Consider the following 18,140-nt stretch of genomic DNA (forward strand, 5'->3'; position numbering starts at 1 on the left):
GCAGTGTCACAACATACACACTCGTGAAACGAAAAGTTAGAAAAACATATGTCTCCATGAAGTTAACACCGAAAGCAATTAAAATATTTAGCCACAAGTGGCATTGTCACATGGATTAAAAATCTGATAAAATAGTAACGACACATGTCCCATAATATCGGATCGTCGCTTGCGTGGTCCGCCTGCTTCGCTGGGTGGTAACGTGCTCGCCTCCCGTGCAAGCGGGCCTAGGTTCGATTCCCGCCCGGGTCGGAGATTTTCTCCTCTCGGGGACTGGGTGTTGTGTTGTCCTCATCATCATTTCATCCTCATCACCGGCGCACAAGTCGCCCAGTGTGGCATCGAATGGAAAAAGACTTGCACTTGGCAGCCGAACTTCCCCCTATAGGGGTCTCCCGGCCAACGGTGCCATACGCTCATTTCATTTGCCGCTTGCACGCTACGCTCACACCGGTGCCGACAGCTGACTGAGCGAGATGGCGCAGTGGTTAGCACACTGGACCCGTATTCGGCAAGACGACGCTGCACACCCGCGTCCGGCCATCCTGATTTAGGTTTGCCGCGATTTCCCTAAATCGCTTCAGGCAAATGCCGGGATGGTTCCTTCGATGGGCACGGCCCATTTCCTTCCCCATCCTTCCCTAATCCGATGGAACCGATGACTTCGGTGTTTGGTGACCTCCCCCAAATCAGTCAGCCAGCCAGCAAACAGCTGACGGGACGTGGCCACGCGTTGTTAACAGAACACGGGTTTGCAATGGCATAATGTGAACTTAGAAGTGTAATCTTAGACTTCGTTCGCATACAGCTAAATTAAACACATAAAATGCAATTAAAAGGGAGTGTAGCGTTTCTCAATAAAAAATAAAAAAATAAGAAAATTATGAAAAGGAAAGTTGCTACTCACCATATAGCGGAGATGATGAATCGCAGATAGCCACAACAAAAAGACAGTCACAAATAAGCTTTCGGCCAGCGAGGCCTTTATGAAACACACACACACACACTCGCAAACGCAACTCACACCCACTGAGTATAGTAATGCATTAGAGAACAGTAACAAAGGAAAACAGCACTGGTTTAGGATTGAAGAAAAGACGTCAGCCAAAAATCAAACAGTGGAGAATCCAGGACGGAATGTGACAGTATTATGAAAAGAATAGTTGCTATACTGGAGGCTACATTATCGGAATAGTAAAACATGTGAGTTGCGTTTGTGTGTGTGTGTGTGTGTGTGTGTGTGTGTGTGTGTGTCTGTCGTCTATTTTTGACAAAGGCCTTGTTGGCCGAAAGCTTATTTTCATAATATTGTTACATTCCATCCTGGGTTTTCCATTGTTTAAAATAAAGAAATAAGATAAAAAAATGGCTCTGAACACTATGGGACTTACCATCTGAGCCGGCCGCGGTGGCCGAGCGGTTCTAGGCGCTTCAGTCCGGAATCGCGCGCCTGCTACGGTCGCAGGTTCGAATCCTGCCTCGGGCATGGATGTGTGTGATGTCCTTAGGTTAGTTAGGTTTAAGTAGTTTTAAGTTCTAGGGGACTGATGACCTCAGATGTTAAGTCCCATAGTGCCATTTGAACCATTTTGAACATCTGAGATCATCAGTCCTCTAGAACTTAGAACTACTTAAACCTAACTAACCTAAGGGCGTCACACACATCCATGCCCGAGGCAGGATTCGAACCTGCGCCCGTAGCGATCGCGCGGTTCCAGACTGAAGAGCCTAGAACAGCTCGGCCACACCGGCCTGCTAGAATAAGATATTTCATTATTATTATTGGTTAGATAGATATGAATTAATTAGTTAAAGTAGAATGTTAATGGATTTTATCTCTGCTAGTAAGTATGTCTTTTGAGAAAGCATTGAATATTGAGTAAGTACTGGTTGAGAACACTATACAAATGTTTCTTGCTTTGCTGCAACAGATACTATTGAAAAGTTTTAGTCATTTTCCTTATTATGCTGAACCCTGCGTTCAATAACCGTTAGTAGATCTTGCCGGCGAGTGCGTTGATAGACGACAGTGTTTCCAATGACCGATCTGGATATTACGCGGTTTGCGCAGTAACATTGCCCGGATTTTGAGAGAAAAGGATCAGTAAATCATCTCAGGTAGGCACTAATTATAATCTGATAGATTAAATTGGGAATGAACACTAACAATGTTCGTCGGTAGCCACCAAACAATGCGAATTTGTCTCATTGGTATGATATGATTACACAAATTTATTTGTATATGTAAAATTATTTATAATATTTTCAGGCGTTAGTTAAAATTGGGGCTACATTTTATTCATTTATAAAGTTACATTTCAGGAGCTTGAGTTATAGGTCAGAAGGGAAATACTAGTTTAAATTCTGAAGGGTAGCTGCAAATAAATGTATGTGCCATATGCAATACAGCTAAGTTAACTGACTGCAGCTACGTCCGCAGACAACTAAACTGCATATATATAAAGTGCAGTGGAAAGGAGGCTGGAGTTATGACGTACGTCAAAGGGCAAAAATTAAATTTACTTCTGAAGGGGAGCTGCAAGTAAATGTATGTGCCATATTCAGTATGGTATCTTGTCAAATGTTAAAAAAGAAAAAGGTCTCGGGCACAGGGGGGCATACCGAAAACAGATCTCATGAACCTATGGCGGCACGTAGCCAGGAGTTGATGAAAATGGACAAACGGAGGAATCAAATTAATAAAAAGTCGAAGACTAAACAAAAGTATGATGATAAACTGCCGTTAAAACTATAAACGGTAGTGCCTAGAAGTAGTTTGTGACATGTACAACACACAAATAAGCGTATTGAGAGCAAAATATCAAAACAAGAAAACTGTGGGAAGTAGGGGCAGGAGCAGAAATCTACCAGGATAAAAGACCTACAACAGATAGTCATATAACGGGCTCAGATCCGTTTTGTTCATTAAGAGGTTTAGAAGAGTGGCGTTTTCTATTCCCTCGAATTTATATCTCCAGTAGACGTCCCTAAGGGACAATGTGGTCCATGTTAGTAACAGTATGTTCTTGCGCTATCACGTACGGTTTTGCGGATGTGCGTGTTCCTGGAACCTTACGCTAAATTTCCTGCCCGTCTGTCCAAGGCAAAACTTTTCACAATCGCTGCATTGTATCTTGTAGACGCCGAATTTCTAACTGTTGAGAAATTCGTTCAAATTACACAATGTGATCAAAAGTATCCGGACACCCCCCAAAACATACGCTTTCCATATTAGGTGCACTGTGGTGCCAGCTACTGCCAGGTACTCCATCAGCGACCCCACTAGTCATTAGAAATCGTGAGAGAGCAGAACAGGGAGCTCCGCGGAACTCATGGACTTCGAACGTGGTCAGGTGATGATTGGCTGTCACTTGTGTCATACGCCTGTACGTGAGATATTCACACTCCTAAACATCCCTAGGTCCACTGTTTCCGACGCGATAGTCAAGTGGAAACGTGAAGGGTAATGTACAGCACAAAAACGTATAGGCCAACCACGTCTCTTGACTGACAGAGACCGCCGACAATTGAAGAGAGTCGTTATATGTAATAGGCAGATATCTATCAGGACCATCACACAGGAATTCCAAACTTCATCATCATCCACTGCAAGTACTATGACAGTAAGACGGGAAGTCAGAAAACTTCGATTTCATGGTCGACCGGCTGCTCATAAGCCACACATCACGCCGGTAAATGCCAAACGACGGCCCGCGTGGTTTAAGGAGCATAAGCATTGGAAGATTGAACAGTGGATAAACGTTGTGTGGAATGACATTGCGGTACACAGTGTGACGATCCGATGGCAGGGTGTGGGTATGGCGAATGCCCGGTGAACGTCATCTGCTAGCGTTTGTAGTGCCAACAGTAAAATTCGCAGGCGGTGGTGTTATGGTGTGGTCGTGTTTTTCATGGAGGGGGCTTGCACCCCTTGTTGTTTTGTGTGTCTCTACCGTAGCACAGGCCTACATTGATGTTTGAAGCACCTTCTCGCATCCTACTGTTGAAGAGCAATTCGGGGATGGCGATTGCATCTTTCAACACGATCGAGCACCTGTTCATAATGCACCGCCTGTAATGGACTGGCCTGCTCAGAGTCCTGACCTTAATCCTATAGAACATCTTTGGGATGTTTTGGAACGCCGACTTCGTGCCAGGCCTCACCGACCGACTCGGTGAAGAATGGGCTGCCATTCCCCAAGAAACCTTCCAGCACCTGAGTGAACGTATGCCTGCGAGAGTGGAAGCTGTCATCAAGGCTAAGGGTGGGCCAACACCATATTGAATTCCAGCATTACCGATGGAGGGCGCCATGAATTTTTACTTAATTTTCAGCCAGGTGTCCGGATACCGTCACATAGTGTATATCATCTAGACAAATTTCTCCTTACGGTTAAGGGTTTTCTGCGGTCCTGAGTGTCTGTATTGCTGTTTTTTCTTCATTCTATTGTATGAACGTTCAAAATGGTTCAAATGGCTCTGAGCACTATGGGACTTAACGTCTAAGGTCATCAGTCCCCTAGAACTTAGAACTGCTTAAACCTAACTAACCTAAGGACATCACACACATACATGCCCGAGGCATGATTCGAACCTGCGACCGTAGCGGGCGCGCGGTTCCAGACTGAAGCGCCTAGAACCGCTCGGCCACACTGGCCGGCTCTATGGATATGTGACAAAACTTTCGGCTTCAGGATGTTCAGTTCATTACGTATTTCTTTATTATCTACTGGCAGAGGGAGAAGTCGGTAAGCTAAGCTACGAAAGTAAAATAAAGGACGGACGGCAGCTGTGGCCGAGCGGTTATAGGCGCTTCAGTCCGTAACTGCGCTGCTATTACGGTCGCAGGTTCGAATCCTGCCTCGGGCATGGATGGGTGTGATGTCCTTAGGTTAGGTTTAAGTAGTTCTAAGTCTAGGGGGACTGATGACCTCAGATGTTAAGTCCCATAGTGCTTAGATCCATTTGAACCATTTTTTTTTTAAAAAAAGAACGTCGCCTTGTACCGCGTCGGGTGGTAGGTTGTTTCGTGAATGACATTGCTGCGCATGTATGTTTCCTGTAAATAGCGAGCGTATGCCTATTGCTAGTTTTGGAGATGATTAAGTCCAAAGAGGTAATGGAGTTATATTCTTCCGTTTCGGTGGTAAAGTTACTTTTTGGACGCATGGAACAGAATGGTTGTGCGAAGACGTCCATGTCATCAGCACTTCCCACTATCATCACTAAGATGTCACCCAAGTAACGTTTGTAGTAGATGACTTGGTCTTCACAGTCCACAAATTTATTGAAAAATTAAGGAAAATATCAGCTAACATGGCAGCCAAGCTTTTTTCCGTTGCAAGGCCTTGTTTTTGATAAAATATCTTGTTATTAAAGGTAAAATAACTTATAGGACAGCACAAACTCTTAACATTTCAACGAGGTCTGTGGTTTCTGCTGTGCTATTTTTTCTCTTTTTTTTGTGAGATGACAGGTTACGTTTTATAATCTCAAGCGTTTCATTAATGGCGACATTGCTATAAAGGTTACTCATGTCCAGTGATGCCGAAATTTCATCGTTAGGAATAGGTATGTCTTTAACGGCATTAGCTAATTCGTAGCTGGTCTTAACTCCAAAGTCTTCAATAAATGAGTACGCTGGTTTCAATTTTATTAAGTTTGTGCCTATGGCAAGCTCTATTGTTAATAAGGACGAATTGGAATACCATTCTTGTGTGTCTTTGCTTGCGACCTAAGCTCGAGAATACTGGTTTGATCATTTTAGAAGCCACTCTTTCCTTCTCTGTAAGTAAAAATATAAAACTGTCAGTTTTTAACGATAGTTCATGATCATGCTTTTGTTGAGTCTCGGCGATTTTACTAATTTTATTCCTCAGTTTGACCGTTTACAATATGTTTTGGCCCTTTGCCGCCAGCAATTCCTCAGATCTGTTTTTGATGTGCCCGCCCGCCCACAAGGTTTTTTTTTTATCGTCTAACTTTTGTGTACTGAATATGGCACGTACAAAAAAAAATTGCTCTGAGCACTATGGGACTTAACATCTATGGTCATCAGTCCCCTAGAACTTAGAACTACTCAAACCTAACTAACCTAAGAACATCACACAACATCCAGTAATCACGAGGCAGAGAAAATCCCTGACCCCGCCGGGAATCGAACCCGGGAACCCGGGCGTGGGAAGCGAGAATGCTACCGCAACATCACGAGCTGCGGACAGGCACGTACATTTACGAGGCGTGTTTTTTAAGTAAGTACCATTTTGAAATTAAAAAAAGACGTGCTAAGATATCTCAATAATTTTATTTTTACGTGAAAGCCTGTACCTTAATCTACTTTTCTACATAATTTCCGTCAAACGTTGTACCAGGTTTTGATTACCCTCCTCACAGAGGTCTGTCGCCTGACTTGTTAACCACTGCATCACACTGTTTTGACTTCGTCTTGAAGACGCTGACCGCCCAGGTGTGTCTTCAAGTGCAGGAACTGATGGTAGTCACTGGACGCAAGATCGGGGCTGTACAGAGGATGGTCTAGAGTTTCCCATCGAAAAGATGTGATGGAATCTTTGGTCTGATTCACCACATGCGGACGGGTATTGTCTTGCAGCAAAATGATGCCCTTGCTCAACTTCCATGGACTGTTGCTTTGATTCTGGTGTGACGTAGGCCACCCATGTTCCATCGCCCGTAACAATTTGGCTTAAGAAATCATCACCGTCGTTGTGGTAACGCTCAAGGAAAGTCAATGCACTGTCTAAACGTTTGGTTTGTGCTCATCCGTCAACATTTTCGGTACCCAACGTGCGCACAATTTTCGGTTATTCAAGTGCTCGGTCATAATGCCATACAAAACACTACGAGAAACATTAGGAAAGTCATCCCGCAAGGAGAAAATCGTAAAGCGTCTGTCTTCTCTCACTTTCTTGTTCACTTCCTGCACCAAACTTTCATTAACGACCGAAGGACGCCCACTTCGTTGTTCATCATGCACATTGGTGTGGCCATCTTTAAATGCTCTCACCCACTTTCTTAGCATTCCATCACTCATAATGTTTTCTCCGTAAACTGCACAGATCTCACGATGAATATCGATCGCTTTTAGGCCTTTAGCACTAAGAAATCTTATAACAGCCCGTACTTCAGTCGGCGGGACTTTCAGTACACAATGTAAACAAGGAAGAATCAGACTGCAATGGCGTCAGTGCGTAGATTAAGGTACAAGCTTTCATGTAGAAATAAAATTATTGAGATATCTTACTTAAAAAATATGCCTCGTACAAGGGTCGTTCAGTAAGTAACGCAATGAAACTCTGCCAGTTTCGGTTAAGAAAATGTGTAATTAGTTGTGAGAAATCGTGGAATATTCCCGCTTCAGTCCCTATAGTTTCAGCGAGTCCCGATAGTTGGCGGCGGTGTACATCGCTTTCAAAATGGCGACTGTAACGGAGGTGCGTACCAAGCAGAGAGCTGTCATTGAATTTCTTTTGGGGGAAAACGAGGGTATTACACATGTTCATAAGCACTTGCAGTGAGTACACGGAGACTCCGCAGTGAACAAAAGCGCGGCGAGTGGTTGGGTGAGAAGTGTTTCATCAGCGCAAGAAGATCACGCAAACCTGTTCGATCTCCGCGTGCCGCCCGGCCGCTCACAGCTGTGACTCTGCAATGTTGCAACGTGCGGACATTCGAAGTGATCGATAAATCACAATGAAACACCTCGCTGCTCAACTGGACGTCACTGTTGATAGTGCTGACACGCTCGTCCACCAGTTGAGGTATTCAAAGATGTTTGCAGTCTTCCTCGCCGCCTAACATAAGGACAAAAAGAGCAACAAAGGACCATCTGTGCGGAACTGCTTGTACGTTACGAGGCTGATCGTAACAGTTTGTTTTTGGAATAATTCGCTGCGATAATATTACAGAACTAAAAGAAGGTAAGCAAAATAAACACTGAAACTAGATTGCAGTTCCAAACGCGTTTCGCCTTTTTACAACACATCTTCAGTGGGTGTCCTGAAATTTTACATGATTTGTCCTTTTTACACATAGATTATGGTTTCATATCTAGGTTATAGATTTAAAAATGTTTTTTTATTAAATGAAAAATATAGGTAACTTCTATTTCACTGTATCTAAGCAAACTGCTTTTTCTCATCTAGCAACCAGGTGGACATCTTACAGTTCACTTTCAGTTAACTGTTTACGTCACACATCACTCTAACTGCCATCTTTTTAATACAGAGATTCATTTGTTTTTCCAGGTGTTACCAACATTTTCAGTTTTCTGCATTCAACTATTTTGTGAATGTGTGTGTGTGTGTGTGTGTGTGTGTGTGTGTGTGTGTGTGTGTGTGTGTGTATTAGAGAGAGAGAGAGAGAGAGAGAGAGAGAGAGAGAGAGAGAGATTTCTTTTTAATAAAATAAAAATTATTTATTTTATTTTTATTACTATTTTTTATTCATTTATTTATTACTATTTTTTATTCATTTATTTATTCTTAAAAATAATAATAATTATTATAATTGTATTTTCCTGTATATACTTATGAGTGGAATCAGATGTGTAATCATTTGTTGGGATTTCTGTCTATTATATGATCAATCAGTGTAAATAGTGAGTACACAATGACGTACAGCCACAAACACACACATAAAATAACAAAAATTTTCAAAAGACAAGGGATAAACATAGCATTCAAAACAGACAATCCAATCCAAAGCCACATTCGAAAAATAACAAAAACATAGATATCTACCAAAAACCAGGAATATATCAACACATGTGACGGAAGGTATATAGGACAAACCAGCAGAACATTTGACACGTGGTACAAAGAACATATCAGCGCATGGAAATATGGAATGAGCCACTCAACTTTTGCAGAACATTTGAGAGAAAAGAACCACAAACCTACTACAAGAGAAAATGATATGAAAATAATTAGAATAAATAATGAAAGACATATCCTAACACCACAGGAAAATTATCATATATGCATAGCAAAGGCTGAAAAGAAACAACTACTAAATGACCAAGTAAATATGAGAAAAAAAGATGAGAAAAAGATGAGAAAAAGCAGTTTGCTTAGATGCAGTGAATTAGAGGTTACCTATAAGTACCTTTCTATTTCATAAAAAAACGTTAAGGAACTGTTTTTAAATCTATAGCCTAGATGTGAAACCATAACCTATGTATAAAAAGGACAAATCATGTAATATTTCAGGACACTCACTGAAGATGCATTGTAAAAAATGGCGAAACGCATATGAGTGCATAAATAAAAATGAAACTTTCGTAATTCAGCATGCAAAAAAGGCATTTTCTTTGAAACAACTGCAATTTACGAGGGCAGTTCAATAAGTAATGCAACACATTTTTTTTCTCGGCCAATTTTGGTTGAAAAAACCGGAAATTTCTTGTGGAATATTTTCAAACATTCCCGCTTTGTCTCGTATAGTTTCATTGACTTCCGAGAGGTGGCAGCGCTGTACGGAGCTGTTAAAATGGCGTCTGTAACGGATGTGCGTTGCAAACAACAGGCAGTGATCGAGTTTCTTTTGGCGAAAAACCAGGGCATCTCAGATACTCATAGGCGCTTGCAGAATGTCTACGGTGATCTGGCAGTGGACAAAAGCACGGTGAGTCGTTGGGCAAAGCGTGTGTCATCATCGCCGCAAGGTCAAGCAAGACTGTCTGATCTCCCGCGTGCGGGCCGGCCGTGCACAGCTGTGACTCCTGCAATGGCGGAGCGTGCGAACACACTCGTTCGAGATGATCGACGGATCACCATCAAACAACTCAGTGCTCAACTTGACATCTCTGTTTGTAGTGCTGTCACAATTGTTCACAAAAATCTGAACGAACTTCTCCTTCTTCATGACAACGCAAGACCTCACACAAGTCTTCGCACCTGAGAGGAGCTCACAAATTTCAGTGGACTGTTCTTCCTCATGCACCCTACAGCCCCGATCTCGCACCGTCGGATTTCCATATGTTTGGCCCAATGAAGGACGCAATCCGTGGGAGGCACTACGCAGATTATGAAGAAGTTATTGATGCAGTACGACGTTGGCTCCGACATCGACCAGTGGAATGGTACCGTGCAGGCATACAGGTCCTCATTTCAAGGTGGCGTAAGGCCGTAGCATTGAATGGAGATTACGTTGAAAAATAGTGTTGTGTAGCTAAAAGATTGGGGAATAACCTGGTGTATTTCAATGCTGAATAAAACAACCCCTGTTTCAGAAAAAAAATGTGTTGCATTACTTATTGCCCTCGTATATGCAGCTGCTGCAAAAATGACCACTACAAGAAACGTGTTACTGAAATTAGACTATGTATTATGTGCCCAGCCGGTTCCAAGTCTGGGTAAAATGTGATAGAATGTTCTTATTACTAAAACTGTCGAAAAATTCGCAGCTAAAAGATGCTGATCGGATACCACTTTGACGTCACCGGTCGCAAAATCCATGACTGTGTGTGTCGTGCTGTAACAGCGAGCTGGGCCGGTGTTTTATTCCTGTCGAACTGCGCGCTCACATCCTCGCCAGTTGTTGCGCGTCAAGGTGAATCTTGCCGGCGGAAGTCCTAATTACGCCAGCAGAGCGCAGCACGGGCAGTAATTGGAAGAGACGGCCGCCCCAGTGGCAATTAGCGGCCTTTTAATTAACCCGGCTGATATCGCGGCGCGTCCAAGAAGCGACGCGTTCACTTCCGATTTCCGCCGCCAGGAGAGTAGTGGAGCTGCGCTACGAAATTACAAAGGATGAGCAACGAGGGGCAATGTAAAAGATGAAAAACGGGAAAGCTGCAGGGCCCGAATTACTCGTCAAATATGGGGGATTCATGTTATAAAGTACGCCCTTACATATGTACCGTGATTTATTTTCAAAGAATATTCTTAAGAATTTATTTTATTTATTAGCGATTCATCAAGAACATTAACACATTTAATCATGCTATGTAAGCGTAGAAGTAGTTGCCAGGGAGTAACTGATGAAATCATAATCAAATTCCTTTTAACAAATGGGAATTTCATTCACTTTAATAGTGCCTAAAAGCATTTTTTAAAAGAAACAGATTTAAAATTATAATCAGAAAGCACCCTCCAAATATCAAAGTTACAATTTATTCAGAGGCAGAAAGAAACAAGTTTTGACTGTATGAGCTTTCGGGCAGAGAACCTCGCCGCTCCCTTTTGACACGGCCTTAGTTACGACCGCTCACAACAGCCTCTGGAAGACTACATTGGTGCAAATCTGCAACACACCAGATAACTTTAAACTAAGAGTTTTAACAATTTACACAAGCACACAAACTATGCACCTCCCCCCCCCCCCCCCCCCCCGTAGGAGGGATGGAAATGGTACAAAACACTAACAATTAAAATATTAACCTTGCCACCAACTTGATTTTACCTTCTGTGAAAAGTCTTACGGTGAACGGGTGGCAACTTTATATACTAAAATTATCATTTAAATAAAAGCTCATGAAATGGAATCTAATTTACTATTTTACAATGTTGGCCAAACAATGGTTAAGCTGCTGTACGGAACACAGATACCGCCTCTCAAGATCATAGGCAACAATATCAAAGTTTCCAAAGATAAAAACATATTTCAGGTATTAGGCCGTTACACTCCAAGCAATAAATTCGTTAACACACGAAATCCGACAAACATGACAGAGGCAGCTACTAACGTACTGTAGATTGATAGGGAGATTACCGAACAGCCCGAACCGCAGGTTGCTCTAACCCGCCCCTACTACACAAGGGAAATACGGACCACCCAATTTATAAACAACCACCTTCCCGCGGGTGGGCAAACGAAGAAGAATTGTGGGACGATCCCAAAGCAAAACGGCTGGTGACCTCACCAACAAAACAAGTAGAATTTAACGACAGTAAATCAAACAAGATATCACCAATTGCTTAACTTCTAATAAACTGCGATTTCTCGAGAAGACCTGGCGCAGGACCCCCAAATCGCTCTCCCGAGCCGTCCGCTGCCAGCCGCTTCAACGGACGCAGGAAGGCGCGCCGATCTCCCGTCTCACGGTGTCGCAGCTCGCACCGGCCAGACCGATGTCGTGGGTTGACTCCTGTTGCTCTCGTGTCCAGCGCGAAGCCACCACCCCTCGCTATACGGCGCGGCCCACTGGACTCACGTGGAGACTCACATGCGCCGACGCTCAAGGCGGACAAGTCATCTCGTGTCTCAGTGCGCGACCGACCAATGACCACTGCCCGAGCAACTCTAGCAGACTGGCGGCCTAACGCGCAGACTCAAATGCAGGAACTAAGCCCCGACCGGGCTACCACTAGCTGAATTCTCTTACTGCCTGACAAATGCGGACGAGAGACAGACTAGCAAGCTTGGGACGAGAGACTGACCCAGACAGACCGACTGGCGAGCTCATAGCGCCCCTTAAATGCACGTGAAAAGGCAACCTTTCCCCTTTCCCACCATAGAGAGACACCAAAGCTGCGATTGCCACAGCGACGCCACCGGCAGAAACGGAGGGCGACTGCTTCACACCACGCGCGCTCTTCAAAATAGCAATTTTTACCACAGCTAAACATAATTATGGAAAATGAATAAAAGATTCGTGGAACACTGAAGAGGTGATATCACTCTACCAGAAAAACAGATGGATGGAATGTTTGTGAAGCAGGGCTGGCCATAGCGTGCCAAACTTCACGCGGATCGGGTGTGCGGGCTTTGATGGTTCCTTCTCGGAAGTACTCAGCCTAGCTCGACATTTGATTTAGCCTTGCTGTTCGCGGTCGACAAAACTCTCTTCAGTTCGGTAGAATTGTGGTGTTAGCGTTGTTTACCCTTCACTATTTGTTTGTGCTATTGAGAACGTTCACAGTTCAAGTGAACGTTTGTACCAAAACAGGAAGTCTAGCGATTTGTCGTCACAAGCCTCTAACTACGAATGACGGAAGAGGGGCAGGAATTTTCAATTATTCTGTATTATGCAGCTGCATAAGCGACGGGTACGGTAGATTGCTATGAAATGATATTACAATATCACGCAGAAATAATTTAAAAAATGGTTCAAATGGCTCTGAGCACTATGGGACTTAACTTCTGAGGTCATCAGTCGCTAGAACTTAGAACTACTTAAACCTAACTGACCTAAGGACATCATACACATCCATGCCCGAGGCAGGATTCGAGCCTGCGACCGTAGCGGTCACGCGGTTCCAGACTGTAGCGCCTAGAACCGCTCGGCCACTCCGGCCGGCAAAGAATTTAAAGATTCAGTTGACAATGAAAGAGCAAAAAACTACAACGATCGACAGACGGAATTCATTGTTCAGTTCATCAAGTAACAATTTGTGCTATATTTGTAGGCATGCAACACGTTAATATATTGGTCGTATCAATAGAAAAATTTTTGATGGCGCACGCATTGTTCCACTGTCAGTTGCAACAGTTTTCGATGGAACTGAACGAAGAGTATGGAGACTTCGTATGCTACTGCACACTACGTTGCTGAACTCGAGGGGCATGCTGGAACGATTTTTCGATTTAAAACTCGCCATTGTTGAATTTATGAAGCGAAAAGGAGCGCAGGAACAAAAATTAGAACATCCTGAATGGACTGAATACCTCACATTTTACATGGATTTGACTGCGCACTACCTACAGTGTTTCAAGGTGAAAAATAACTTCTTTCTGAGTTCATGGGGCTGCATTTAAAAAGAAAATCACACTGGAGAAGGGACACACTTTGACATACACATTCAAGTTCCCTACTCTCACTGCCACTAAAGAAAACACGAGATTTGAAGAATTCATTGCGGCCTTGAAAGAATTACATGTATAATTTCTTAAACGTTTTGTGGACACTGCCAATCTTACATCTGTTTTCGAGCTGTTTACGAGACCGTTTGCCATTTCAGTTGAAAGCGCCCCAGTGGATGTGCAGATGTAACTGAGTAATTCCCTTTTTAATGATAAATCCCTTTACGTTAAAATTGTACCAGACGTTTACATTGCTTACCTCACGTAGTTTTTCCACGCTTCCATAATGAGGGTGCAAAAATGCTGTAGTATTTGGAACGACACATTTGTGTGAAAGACTTTTTTTTATTATGAAACTAAATAAGTCACGATTACGTGACAACCTGTGTACGAAAATCTGTGAAACTGTCTGCTTCTGCCCATATGGCCGACAGTTTGTACGAGATAAATATCGTATTATGTCTTCAGTGCGCCAAAAATAATTAAATAGTAATGAAAATTTGTTTTGTTTGGGTTTTATGTTGGTGTGAACTTATAAAACCAAGTGGCAAACAGTGCGACTGCACCGCTATTTAAATGCGGCACTTTCGCAGTTCTCTCCTGTAGCCCCTACATCCGCTCAGACAGCGTGGCGTTGTGGTGGGGGAAACAGGCAGCGCGGCTGACAGTTGAATGCTATGGACCTCGTGCAAGGGCAATGCACGTGAGCCGCAATCTTGGCCGCCCCTGCTGTAGAGGAATTCCACTGTAAATGCTTGGTATAAAGTCTGTGCAAGTATCTGAATTACTAATGGATTAACCCTGTTCATGGTTAATAGTTTATGGTCTCACTTGAATTTGACAATCAAACAACTTCCAGGGGCAATAAAAATTTGTTTCTCAATATTTCGTATAGTTTACTGACAACATTAAAAAAAATTAAATGCTGTCATATTGTACTCATCTTATGTTACGTGTTTAACACAGTTAAAGGTAAGTACTACAGTTAGAAACAGTGTGTATGTCTTACTGCAATATATCTCATTTGGCGCAAATTACCCAGACTATATTCATCCACTATTCGCCAATGAGAGTACTTAGCAACTTTCAACAAACTTTAAACATAATTCTATACCTTTGTGAAACTTTACTGCGCTAATACCTTGATGTAAAGAAAAAAGTTTATCGCTTAGTACATTTTCGCTGTTCTGGGAGTAAAATTTCAGACATGACGTTTCAGTTTATTACTTCTTTAGTACCAGCTCTAATTGCAGCACATGGTACAGATACTACGGACATATGAAGGGCTTATTTCAATAGTGGTACAAGTGCATTACCTCCACTTCTCTGCCCATAATGCTTCTGAAATTAATGACCTAAACAAACAGAAAGAAAGGTTCATCTCTAACAAGAAGCCATATGCTTGATTATTTCTGGTACCTCAACTGCAGATTTTTCAGCGCTCATTTAACTTTAGGACTCTGTACCTCAATATGAAGAAAAATGGACTTGTACCACTATTGAAATAAGCCCTTCATATATCACTCAACATACGTGCAAAATTATGTGACTGTACAACACATAGTTAAGGAGATATGACGTCATAAACGTTGATATGCGTAAAATGATAGGTTTTGTTTAAAATGGAGCGCAAATTACCCAGACTGTATTTATCCAGTAATGAAGGCACTTAACGACTTTTAACAAACCTTTCAGCATAATTTAAAACGTCTTCTGAACTTCTACTTACTTACATGCCTAACATTAAACATTCAACAGATTAACTCATCTGTAAAGTAAGGAGATGTTCCAAGCATTTCTATCAATGACAATTCGACTCTTTAAAGAATTGGGATTTTACTGGCTATAATAGACTGTGAAAGATAAGTCACTCCTATTTGAGGAAGAAAATGCTTTTAAACACCATCTTCTACCGAGTTCTGTCGACGGTGCTAAATAGTACTTTAATTTACACGGTCCAATTATATTAACGTGACCACAGCTGGGTTCGACGACGTGAACGTGCAATAACTACTCACAGACCGCAGGTGGCAGTACTGGGGGGGAGGGGGGAGGGGGGAAGGTGGGGGGTACGTGGAAAGTATTGCAGTTTGTGTCGTAGTTGGGAAACCGAATGACTTATCTCACGTCCAAAAGGGCATCATCATTCGCTTTCGAGCCAAGGATTGAACTATTGGCGAAACGGCTAAGTTTGTAAACCGTTAGCGTGCCGCCGTACACGTTAACGTATACGGTGAATGCCAGAATGCCGCTATCCAAAACCGGCGCCGACGTAACTGTGGGAAAAGAAGCAAGCAGTGGAAACATGTGGATTCACCGCCGCCGAAACAGACGAAGCCCCAGCCAGCATCAGGCATGTCGATGTTGGATGTTTCTTGTAACTACCGTAGTGTCCTGCTCAGAAATTACGCTCGTAAATGGGCAAATATTCGCAGGATCGTACTGCCATAACCTCTTCAAGGGGCTACGGAAGGCTGGAAGACGATGCGTGGCGGGAAGCTGTCCCAGGGTCTCGGTCGGTGTGGCCGAGCGGGTTCTGCCCTCTGTAATAAAAAAACTGAGTTAATCGATCAACAACGAACTTAACGGATGTCTTACGACGTCCGCCCCGAGCAGATGCAACGAACAAAAACGAACAAAATTAGATTAAAAAAAAAGTGGTTCTAGGTGCTTCAGTCTGGAACCGCGCGACAGCTACGGTCGCAGGTTCGAATACTGCCTCGGGCACGGATGTGTGTGAAGTCCTTAGGTTAGTAGTTCTAAGTTCTATGGGACTGATGACCTCAGATGTTAAATCCCATAGTGCTCAGAGCCATTTGAACCATTTTTTTGTCCCAGGGTTTGTTTTTCCTCCCCGGCGACGCCCCAGCCCATTCTCCATAGCACAGAGTCAGACTTAATGCTTCTTTGGGTAATCAAATTTTGTCTGACGCCCTGTACTCGCATAATCTGCCAACAAAGTGGTATCTCCAACTTTTCTCACATGACAAAACCGTTACGCAGCAGCCATTTCTATAATCTACATCTACATCCATACTCCGCAAGCCACCTGGCGGTGTGTGGCGGAGGGCACTTTTAATACCTCTATCTGTTCTCCCTTCTATTCCAGTCTCGTATTGTTCATGGAAAGAAAGAGTGTCGGTATGCCTCTGTGTGGGCTCTAATCTCTCTGATTTTATCCTCATGGTCTCTTGGCGAGATATACGTAGCAGGGAGCAATATACTGCTTGACTTCTCGGTGAAGGAATGTTCTCGAAACTTCAACAAAAGCCCGTACCGAGCTACTAAGCGTCTCTCCTGCAGAGTCTTCCACTGGAGTTTATCTATCATCTCCGTAACGCTTTCGCGATTACTAAATGATCTTGTAACGAAGCGCGCTGCTCTCCGTTGGATCTTCCCCATCTCTTCTATCAACCCTATCTGGTACGGATCTCACACTGGTGAGCAATATTCAAGCAGTGGGCGAACAAGTGTACTGTAACCTACTTCCTTTGTTTTCGGATTGCATTTCCTCAGGATTCTTCCAATGAATCTCAGTCTGTCATCTGCTTTACCGACGATTAACTTTATATGATCATTCCATTTTAAATCACTCCTAATGAGTACTCCCAGATAATTTATGGAATTAACTGCTTCCAGTTGCTGACCTGCTATATTGTAGCTAAATGATAAAGGATCTTTCTTTCTTTCTATGTATTCGTAGCACATTACATTTGTCTACATTGAGATTCAATTGCTATGAGGTGGTTATCGAGGTAGATAGTTTTGTCAACAGCTAAAACGAAAACTTCTACAATCGAGCTACCCAGCATGGGGAAAAATGTGACGCTTTAGAGGTTCAGTAGGACTAACACCAAGTTCCATAGTTGCAGGTTAGTGTTTTCTAGGTGATAATTGAAACTGTATCAGTACCTCTCGTGCTAATGACAAGAGTTTTGTAGGGCAGCACTCATTACACAAGACTTCCTGCAAACGTAACGTCATTTCGACGTCACACCCAATATCGAGAACCGCGGGAAGTGCTAACAGGTCACAAATGTCATTAGCGGCAGAAATGTTACAGTCGCAAGTCCCGTTTGTTTGACACATTCGGAAATCATCAAATATTTATCTCACTCTTCGTTCTACAATCAGATGGAAAGTATAAATACACTCCTGGAAATGGAAAAAAGAACACATTGACACCGGTGTGTCAGACCCACCATACTTGCTCCGGACACTGCGAGAGGGCTGTACAAGCAATGATCACACGCACGGCACAGCGGACACACCAGGAACCGCGGTGTTGGCCGTCGAATGGCGCTAGCTGCGCAGCATTTGTGCACCGCCGCCGTCAGTGTCAGCCAGTTTGCCGTGGCATACTGAGCTCCACCGCAGTC

The sequence above is a fragment of the Schistocerca cancellata genome, chromosome 3 (assembly GCF_023864275.1).
Source record: "Schistocerca cancellata isolate TAMUIC-IGC-003103 chromosome 3, iqSchCanc2.1, whole genome shotgun sequence".
In the NCBI taxonomy this organism is placed as follows: Eukaryota; Metazoa; Arthropoda; class Insecta; order Orthoptera; family Acrididae; genus Schistocerca; species Schistocerca cancellata.